This window comes from Rhineura floridana, chromosome 9, assembly GCF_030035675.1.
Source record: "Rhineura floridana isolate rRhiFlo1 chromosome 9, rRhiFlo1.hap2, whole genome shotgun sequence".
Lineage (NCBI taxonomy): Eukaryota > Metazoa > Chordata > Lepidosauria > Squamata > Rhineuridae > Rhineura > Rhineura floridana.
Window position 1 is genome coordinate 116,802,430 of NC_084488.1, and position 10,048 is coordinate 116,812,477.

The following is a 10,048-nucleotide window of genomic DNA, read 5'->3' on the forward strand; positions in this document are numbered from 1 at the left end:
TGTAAGTAGTCAGTCTGAGCTAGGGTTGCCAGGCTCAGGACCTGAGAATGATCCTGTATTTTTAAGAGAAGAGACAAATCAGCAAAGTGCAGGTTTTCTTGCAACATTGTAATGGGAAAAACCACAAGGTGGAATTCTCCCTCCTCCCCTGCACAACTTTTAAAGATACAAAAGACCTCTTGGAGGCTGGGCCTGGCAACCAAGAGGTCTTTTATATCTTTAAAAATTGTGCAGAGGGGAAGGGAGAATTCCACCTTGTAGTTTTTCCCATTACAGGGTTGCAAGAAAACCTGCACTTGGCTGACTTTCTCTTCTCCTAAAGATACAGGATCAGGATCAGGGATTGAACCTGGCAACCCTAGTCTGAGCCCTCCACAAGGCTGCCTTGCTGCAGAGAAGGACATTAAGATGGAGGATATGCCTTCCTGTGTCTGCAAATGATGGCTATATTACTTCCAGGATCAGAGGCAAGATGAATATCAGTTGCTTGGGAAAAGCAGCAGGAGAGGGCTATTACTTTCATGCTCTGTTTGTGGACTTCCCAGAAGGCATCCTGTTGACTACTGTGGGAAATAAGATGGTGGACTAGATGAACCTTTGGTAGGTGTCTTCTGTTCCTAATATTAGTGCACATTGTTCCCCTTTAAAATCACAGAGACCCTAAAAAAAGTGTTACATGATTTTTTCTTTTTAAAATAGAAGCAAACATCATTTCCCTTGTTGCTGTTATATACATCATAGTATTAGAACTTAGAGCCATCTGATGAAGCTGAATGTTGCACAGTTGAAATATGAAATTTGTTCCCACAAGAGGCAGTGATGGCCACCAACTTAGATGGTGTTAAAAGAGGATTGGACAAATTAATAGGAGATAGGACTATCAGTATCTACTAGCCATAATGGCTATGTTCTTCCCCCCACTGTTGGAGTTAGCATGCCCTCTGAATGCCGGTTGCTGGGAACCGCAGGAGCGGAGAGTGCTACTGTCCTCAGGTTCTCCTTGCGAGCTTCTCAGAATCATCTACTTGGCTACTGTTGGGACAGGATGCTTGTCTAGACGAGCCACTGGTAGGGATGGAAAGATCTGTCAATTTTGGTTCTCAGTTTCTCTTTTTTTCAATCTTAAATTCAGTTCTCCAGATTTCTGGAGCAAGCTGCATTTAAAAAAAAAAATCCCAATGAACATTCTCCCGCATTTTAGTGCAAATTTTAGTGCAAACGCATTTTCGTAGGCAGTTCTGACTAATGTACAAGCAATTTCTCCCAATATCATGCATTTTTGTATGCTGTATTCACTTATGTATTCATTCTTATGCACACTTTCCCCGAACATGTATTTTTTGTGACCATTTTTGGTTGGTGAACTGCATTACACTTTTAATAAGTATGACTTTCAAAGGATGGCTGTGTTTTGGTTCTCATATTTTTTCTAAAAGTACCAATTTGATACATTCAGCTTAAACTGTGAACTGAATTGGATTCCTCGCCCATCCCTAGTCACTGGCGTGATCCAGCAGGAATCTTTTTGTTGTCAATGTGCAGTGATTGCATTCCACATGACTTTGTAGTGCACCAGTGGCAGCCTCTTTATATTGTGCAATCCTAGTACCAACAATTGGACTAAGGCCCTGAAAAGATAGTAGGGACCAAAGTGGTCTCTGAGTGCATTCCTGAAAGGAAGAAATTCTGTTTAACACCAGCAGAAAACTGAAACCCAGGAGTGGCCAGCAGGGAGCAGTGGCATCACAGACCTGGCCTCCCAGCTGCAGAGTTGCTGCCATGTACTGGGAGGGTGAAGGGACATAGTAGGCCTGTAGTCAGGGCAGGGGGGTTCAGGTGCACTGATAGGAGCATCAGATTGCCTCTGCCAGTGCATCTGGACTGCCCGACCCCCCCTCCCAGCCACCTTCCCAGCCCTCTCCCCAGTACGCAGCAGTGATGCCACTGCTAGGAGGTGAGGTCAGCAGCACAACCCTTCCCCGCCAGCTGCTCCTCCTGAAACCTAGTGCAACAACATCTTGAGTTCAGTTGTTAAGAGTCGCACAGTATTAAGTAAAATTTATTTGTTCCATGCCGCAGTCCCCAATGGCAACCTTTTGCACGTTTGAAGCAGGTAATTTTACCTGTGGCATCCTGCAAGCCAAACAAGGAGCGAGAGACCTCTCTGCTCCAGTCATCTCCAAATAATTGCTTGTCAGCCTGGAGAGTGATGGAAACAATCCTCTCTAGCAAAACAGCCCAAAGAATAAGCTGCCTTATCAGGGCTGGCGAAACATCCCCTCCTCATGTTCATCGTAACTTCCATTCCCATAAAGGTGGATGAGGGAAAAAGCTTCAATGGGAGGTGGGATATCGAATAAAAGAGAGGGAGCATCAGAACGACGGGATTTGCTCCCACAAGAGGCAGTGATGGTCACCAGGCTGGATGGCTTTAAAAGAGGATTGCACAAATACATGGAGGAGAAGGCAATGGCTATTAGCCATGATGGCTATGCTCTGCCTCAGTGGTTGGAGGCAGAGTGCTTCTAAACACTAGTTGCTGGAAAACATCAGTGGGAGAGAGTGCTGTTGCGCTCGGGTCCTGCTTGTGGGCTTCCATAGGCAACTGGTTAGCTATTGTGAGAACTAGATGTTGGACTAGATGGCCTGATCATGCAGGCTATTCTTATGTTCTTAACATAGCAGAGATGGCACCTGCCTAATATTCAAGGGGAGGGAATTCCACAGGGCAGGTGCTGCCACACTAAAGGTCCACTTCCTATGTCGTGCAGAACGGACCTCCTGATAAGATGGTATTTGCAGGAGACCCTCACCTGCAGAGCGCAGTGATCGACTGGGTATATAAGGGGTAAGACGGTCTTTCAGGTATCCTGGTCCCAAGTGGTATAGGACTTTGTACACCAGAACTAGAACCTTGAATTTAGCCCAGTAGCAAATGGGCAGCCAGTGCAATGCTTTCAGCAGCAGGGTGACATACCCTGCCCCAGTGAGCAGTCTCACAGCCGCATTTTGCACCAGCTGCAGCTTCTGGACCAACCTCAAGGGCAGCCCCACATACAGCGCATTACAGTAATCCAGCCTGGAGGTTACCAGTGTGTGGACAACAGTGGTCAGGCTCAGTATTTCACTGAGTTTTGGTAGTCTTTGGTAGTGATGGAAGGATCTGTCAGTTTTTGTCCTCTCCGTTTCTCATTTTTCCAATCTTAGTTCTCCACATTTCCACAGCAATCTGCGTTTATTATTATTTTTAAAAATCCTGATGAAAATGCTTCAGCATTTTATCGCAAATTTCTCCTCTCACACACATGTTTGCATGCGGTTATGCTAATGTGCACTTGTTTGCAAGCAATGTCTGCTAATGTAATGCATTTTTGTATGTCATTTTCACAAATATATACATTTTTATGCACACTTTCCCCTAACAGATGCATTTTTGTTTGTTTGGAATACTATATCACAAAAGTATGATACATGCGAATCGCAAAGGATGGCTGTGTTTCAGTCCTCATATTGTTTTGGAAAGTGCAAATTTGATAGATTTAACTTCAAATGTGGATCAAATCAAATCTCTCCCACATTCCTCATCCTTGGCTGTAACCCCAAATGTACAGAAGGTTTATCAAGCATGGTCTTACCAAACATAGCCTAGTGTTTCATGTTTGGCCCCTGATCATTTCAAGTTTGGGTCGATCCCATTGTATTTTTGACTGAAGTTATTATGTTTCCTTTCCCTGCTCTCTCCCAAGCAGTATTAGAAACTAAATTGAAATACAAGGTGTAAGGGGTGGGGAGGAGGGAATCAAATTGCAGGAAAACAAATTCAAGCACTTACCAGTGTCAAATGCAGTTTCCAATATATCTTCCAATCCAATGGCTTTCTTTTTGCAATTGTATTAGTGAACCTGATTACAGGTACCTGATTACATCACCATGACTTCCCAAAGCAATATTGACAAGGTAGAAAATGCTGCAGCATTTTTATTTTTTTTTACGTTTTGCTGAGCTTTTTAATTGCCAAGTTTTGCTTTTGGTTAACCTTAAGAAATAGAAATGCTGCTAGATTCAATTTCTAGCAAAGCAAGTCAGTACTTGGTACTTGGAAGAAGGGCTGGAAATTTGTCCTCCAATAGTTTACAGTTGGGCTGTGGATGAGCAGTAGAGCAACTGGTTTGCAGGCAGAGCTTGGAAAAGTTACTTTTTTGAACTACAACTCCCATCAGACCCAGCCAGCATGGCCACTGGATAGGGCTGATGGGAGTTGTAGTTCAAAAAAGTAACTTTTGCAAGGTCTGAAGACCCCAAGTTTGATCCCCTGTATCTCTAGGTAGGGCTTGGAAAAAAGAACCATCTGAAACTCTGGAGAGCTGCTGCCAGTTAGTGTAGACATTACTGGACTAGATGAACCAGTGGTCTGGCTCTGTAGAACACAGCATCTGGTGTTCTTCTTTAATTCAGTTTTTTATTCAGAATGATGAGGCCTATTATTTATTGATTTACGTAAGACATTTCTAGACCACTTAATCATTAGCATTTCTACAATCCTACTTTTGGGGAAGGGCGTGGCCTGGGGAGAGTCCCAGGTGCTCAGAAATGCCTTACATAAGCTCTTGGGAATCCGACGGACTGCCTTGAGGTTCCCCATCCCGGCTCTATAACATTTCTTGCAATTTCCCAGAGCTTGGAAAAGTTACTGTTTTTGAACTACAACTCCCATCAGCCCCAGCCAGCATGGCCACTGGATTGTGCTGATAGGAGTTGTAGTTCAAAAAAGTAACTTTCCCAAGCTCTGCAATTTCCATATAGCTGCCAGAATCCAAACAGCCATGCAAGGAATGCGACACACTGTGGTTTTCTTCCGCTGCAGCCTCTTGTGTCTAAATGTCAAACATCAAGGCCACAGGGCTTGTGTTGGCTGTGATTTTAGTACTTCTGCTTTTTATCTTACTTCATTGTGCTGGATTTTTTTTTTAAGCTATTGGGGTTTTTATATGCTTTTAGGCTGTTTGAATGTTTAAACTCTTCTTTTTCTTATGCTTATGCTTACTGTCTGTCACCTAGAGAAATGTATTTTAGGAGGCATCTTAGAAATACAAAGAATAAATAATAATTCTAAGTGGAGAGATTATGCAACGGTCTTCTCCCCCTCATCTAACACCATCTCTCCTGCTTCACTCAAGGAGCCTCCATTATATTGAGTGGGGAACTGGGAGGACAAATAGTATTCTATACAACTCTACTGGGAAGGTAAAAAGGATATGGCAACCACTTATTTCTACTTTTAGTATCCCCCAGCCCCAGTCTTGGTAACAAGCAGAAATTTCACAAGGATCTGTATATAAGAGCATAGGAAGAGTCCTGCTAGACCAGGCTAATAGTCCATCTAGTCCAGCATCCAGTTCTCACAGTGACTAACCAGATGCCTGTAGGTAGCCTGTAATCAGGACCTGAGTGCAACAGGTGATGCATCAACAGCAGGGCCGGTCCTACTATTAGGCAGAGGGAGGTACCCACCACAGGCAGAAGATGCTGAGAGGCAGCAGCAGAAGCCCCAGGCTTCTTCCTCCACAGCCTGCCCCCCACATCCATTTCCTTTGTTGCTAAATACTCTCTTGTGGCCCCCCTAATCTGGTCTGCTGCCTCAGATGTCGTGGAGGATGCTATCCTGTCAACAGCATTGAAGTAAGATTCAACTGCTGGCCCAGTCAGCTTATGTATATTGAATGGAGAGAGGAGCCATTTTGCCTTCTGCATCAGGCAACAATATGTCTTGGCCTGCCCTGATCACTACTATGTGATGAGCAAGATTGCTGATGGCCACAGATCTAAACATGGTTCAGTTTTCCTTATCACACTCTAGGCCAGGAGAAGCCAACATGGTGCTATCCAGTTGTCAGACTACATCTCTTATCAGCCCAAGCCAGCATGGTGAATGGCCAGGGATGATGGGAGAAGTAGCCCACCAACATCTGGAAGGCATTGTGTTGGCTATCTCTACTTTAGGCCAAGAAGACTGATCTGAATGTCAGGGACTTTGAAATCTGATGGTTTAACCTTCTGTCACTATGCCCAGCAGTCAAGCCTAAAAGCAGTCAAGAGCCTTGAGCAGGTAGACAGGCCATAGTGGAGCAGAGGTCAGGCTGATGCCTGGTTATTTGTTAGTGGCATTGGGAGAGATTTGTTTGGCTGTTGGTCTTCAACTACATCATGATTAAATGCAGAGAAATTAAATATATGTACATGTATGAACAAGGCTGATGTGATTAAGACATGAATAAAAACCCTCTTGCTAATACCATTCCTCCAAAGATATTCCCCCTGTACATCTCCTTGCCCACCAAAGATGAGATGTGATGATCCTTGATGCCTTTCACTAATACAGAGGTAAGAAACGGGATCTGTCTGACGGGCTGGATTCTTATCTTCTCTAACCTCCGTGGGCCACCCACCTGTCAATCACCTACTGTCATAATGGCATCAGGTGACCAATTTTTGTCTGCACATGCTTTGCAACTATTTTTCTCCACGTGATGTCAGGTGCAAGCCAGATAGCTGTGGCTTGAAAACATAGGATGCTGCCTTCTACTGAGTCAGACCATTGGCCCATCTAGCTCAATGCTGTCAACACTGACTGGCAGTGGCTCTCCAGGGTTTCAGACATTCCTTACCCTACCTAGAGGTGCCTGGGATTGAACCTGGGACCTTCTGCATGCAAGGCAGGTGCTCTAATACTAAAATACAGCCCCTTCCCCTTGGCCAAAACTGCCTTGCAGGCCAAATGGGAAGGCTTGGTGGGCATAGTTTGGTAGGTGGGCCAGGAATTTCCCACCACTGGACTAATAGCTGAAAAGTACATTTTCTGTAACTTAATTGAATCTTCTACTAACTTACTTTTTCTTTCTTTCTTGAAAACAACCCCTGTGCAAATGAATATTTAAACTCCTTTCGTATGAATAATTCTTTAAGGCCTTAAACTGATGTAGTCACCTTTTCCTCACACATTGTCAAGTGCTGTCCTTAATAAAGGAAGAAGATATAATGATAGTACCAGGATCAGGAATTAACCCTAATGATTGAAATCTATTACCTCCATCAAGTCATATCATCCCCTACTATTTTTTGTAGAACTCTTACATTTCTCTTTGCAACAGCTTCTTTGCCCTGATTGTTGGAGGATTTTATGACTTGGATTTGATTAACACCAGCTCACCTCCAAAGTTTCCCCACCTCTCATTTCAGGACCTTTGCTTTTTGAGAAACCTTAAGTTTTTATATTGCCTTGACGATGAGAAGCAAGGTTGGCTTAAAACATTCTGCTTCCAGCAGCGGACAAGATTGTGCCTTCCCCTCCATTTTCCCATATAAAAGCTGACTTTTGGAACAGATTCAGAGGAGAACAGAAAGGATGATCAGATCAGGGGAGTGAAAACGAAGCCCTGCATGGAGAGATTGAAATAACTGGGCAAGCTGAGCTTTGAGAAGAGAAGACATAGGAGAGATATAATAGTGCTCTTCAAGTCCTTGAAAGGATGTCATACAGTGGAGGGCTAGGATCTCTTTTCAATCATCCCAGAGTGCAGGGCATGGAATAATGGGCTCAAGTTATAGGAAGCCAGATTTTGGCTGAACATCAGGAAAAACTTCCTGACTGTTAGAGTGGTATGACAACGGCACCAATGACCTAGGGAGGTGGTGGGCACTCCAGCACTGGAGGCATTCAAGAGACAGCTGGACAGCCAGCTGTAGGGTGTGCTTTAAGCATTGAGCAGAGGGTTGGACTTGATGGCTTTGTAGGACTCTTCCAACTCTACTATTCTGTGATTCTGTGACCGAACAAGAACTGAATCTGACTTCAAAACTGGTGATGAAACACTGTCCTCCATCACATCAGAGGTCAGCAGGCAAGTTCAAGGGACAGAGGGCTGGCTGCATGGCGCACACAGCCCTGTCCTCTAACAGAGAGGATTTGCAAGGGCTTCAGGGGAAATGTCTAGGAGAGTTGTTGCACACGCAGACACACATATGCGTGTACACATCCACCAGCATCTGCCAGCTGAGGCTGATTTCCAGCTGTAGAGGTGGCCCTAATGAGTGGAAAAACCAATGCAGACATTCATTCATTTACATGATTTACACACACACACACACACACACACAGAGAGAGAGAGAGAGAGAGAGAATTTCGACCATTTTTTTTTTTTTTTGGTCCTCATGTACCTAAATTTCTGGCAATTCTATACAATTTGACTGAGTTCTCACAGGTTTTGGGTTGTAACACTTCAGAACGGAGGTGGTGGCTCACATTGTGGAATGCTCCTGCACGGGAGGAAGATTCCTTCACATAAAAGGTTAACATGTCATGAAGAACGCTAGCCTAGAACTCTTCTCCCCAACATTTGGTTTTCTGTGGACATGGAGTATTATTTTTCTTAAGATATGTGTGTGTGTGTGTGTGTGTCTGTGTCTGTGTGTGTCTTTAGCAATTTAGCCTCAGCAATAGGGGAAGGGCTGTAGCTCATTGGTAGAACATCTTCTTTGTGTGCAGAGGGTCACAGGTTCAATTCCACAGCATCCTGAGGCAGGGTTGGGAAAGACTCCTGCCTGAACTCTGTCCATATGCCAAGATCAGCAGGGGGACATTCTACCACCTGGAGAAGGACCTGGAGTGGTGGTGTGGAATAGGGCCTTCTCTGTGGTGGCACCTCACCTCAAAGAACTCTCCCCACACACAAACCGAAAGCATATTTGGCACTGAGCCTGTTGGGTTTTCTGAACTGGTTGGAGAAAAACCTCTGTGATCAGGCTTTTTGTAGAGAGAAAGCTATTGCAGCCAGTTGCTGTCAATGTACCCCTTGTGTACCCAATGACTTATTTTGAAAATCATTGTATATGTTTTTTCAGTGTTTTAAAGATATTTTATGTAGTGCTAGCCTTCTTAATTTCATTACACCTCACCCTGGGATCAATAAGCTGAAAGGCGGGTTTATAAATGTAAGGAAAGATAGGAGGAAATACAGTGATTTATATGATTTCTCTAAAAGATAAAGAGCCCATGTGATAGGGTCACATTTGCAATCTGGATGGCTTTATTCCTCTCTGAATTTGTTCTCCTCTGCAGCCAACGGTAACAACATGGCTGTGCTATTACCCCTGGTGACTTCATTAGAAACGAAAAGTCCTTCAGCAAGGCACGAAGAAGAGCTTCACGGGGTCTCCAAGGAGATTGTGTCTACGTTTCCAGAATCCAGACAAGCCGCCTCCAACCAGCACAGTAGAAAAAAATGCACTAAATTGTCATGTAGCTGGGCTGGGAGGGCAGGGGGGAGAGAAGCAAATGAATGCAGGCGCCATCTCTTCACAGAAAATAAAGCATGAAAGCTCGTGTTCATTTCTGCTTTATACACTTACTCTCCGGGGTTCTGTTTTTCTCAATTTGAAACAGTCATCTGTGTTAAAATATAAGCTAAAGAAAATCCATTGTGTGTCTGCTTTTGCATGCAAGCACCACTCCACAGCCACTGGCTGAACTGCTGTGATGTCATGAAATGTTTATGAGGATTGTAATTTTGGTTGGTGCTGCCTCTCTACAGCCCCAGACGAATTGCCACAAGGGGCCATACTTGCACAGGCTAGGAGGCTCCTGGCTTAGCACCAGCTGATGCTGAAAGAGCAGGAGGAACAGGGACACAGGAAGTAGAGTACATGGAACTGTAGGAAGGTAAGGAAGAGAAGGGCCATAGCTCAGTGGTAAAGGATCTGCTTTGCATTCAGAAGGTGCAGTTCTCAGCATCACCAGGTAGAACTGGGAATGTCCCCTATTTGAAAGCCTGGAGAGCTGCTGCCAGCCAGTGCACATAATACTGAACCAGATAGATCAATGATCTTACTCAATATAAGACAGTTTCCTATGTGTTATGGAAGTCAAATGAGGCAATGCGGGGAGGGGGGAGAAAAAAATGAAGAGGGGAGCACTTAAGAACCTGTTAGCAGTCGTGTCGTGTCATTAAAATGAAATATTTTTGCTGCCTGCCTGCCTCCAGATGAGTGAGTT

At 44.3% G+C, this 10,048-nt stretch overlaps 1 long non-coding RNA gene across 1 annotated transcript; it reads left to right on the forward strand.

The window, feature by feature from the left end:
• The first annotated feature begins 402 nt into the window (after positions 1 to 402).
• Positions 403 to 9,407, forward strand: LOC133364457 (uncharacterized). Its single transcript, XR_009757947.1, has 3 exons — positions 403 to 600; positions 6,307 to 6,381; positions 9,116 to 9,407. It is a non-coding gene; the product is annotated as an uncharacterized LOC133364457 (long non-coding RNA).
• The last annotated feature ends 641 nt before the right edge of the window (positions 9,408 to 10,048 follow it).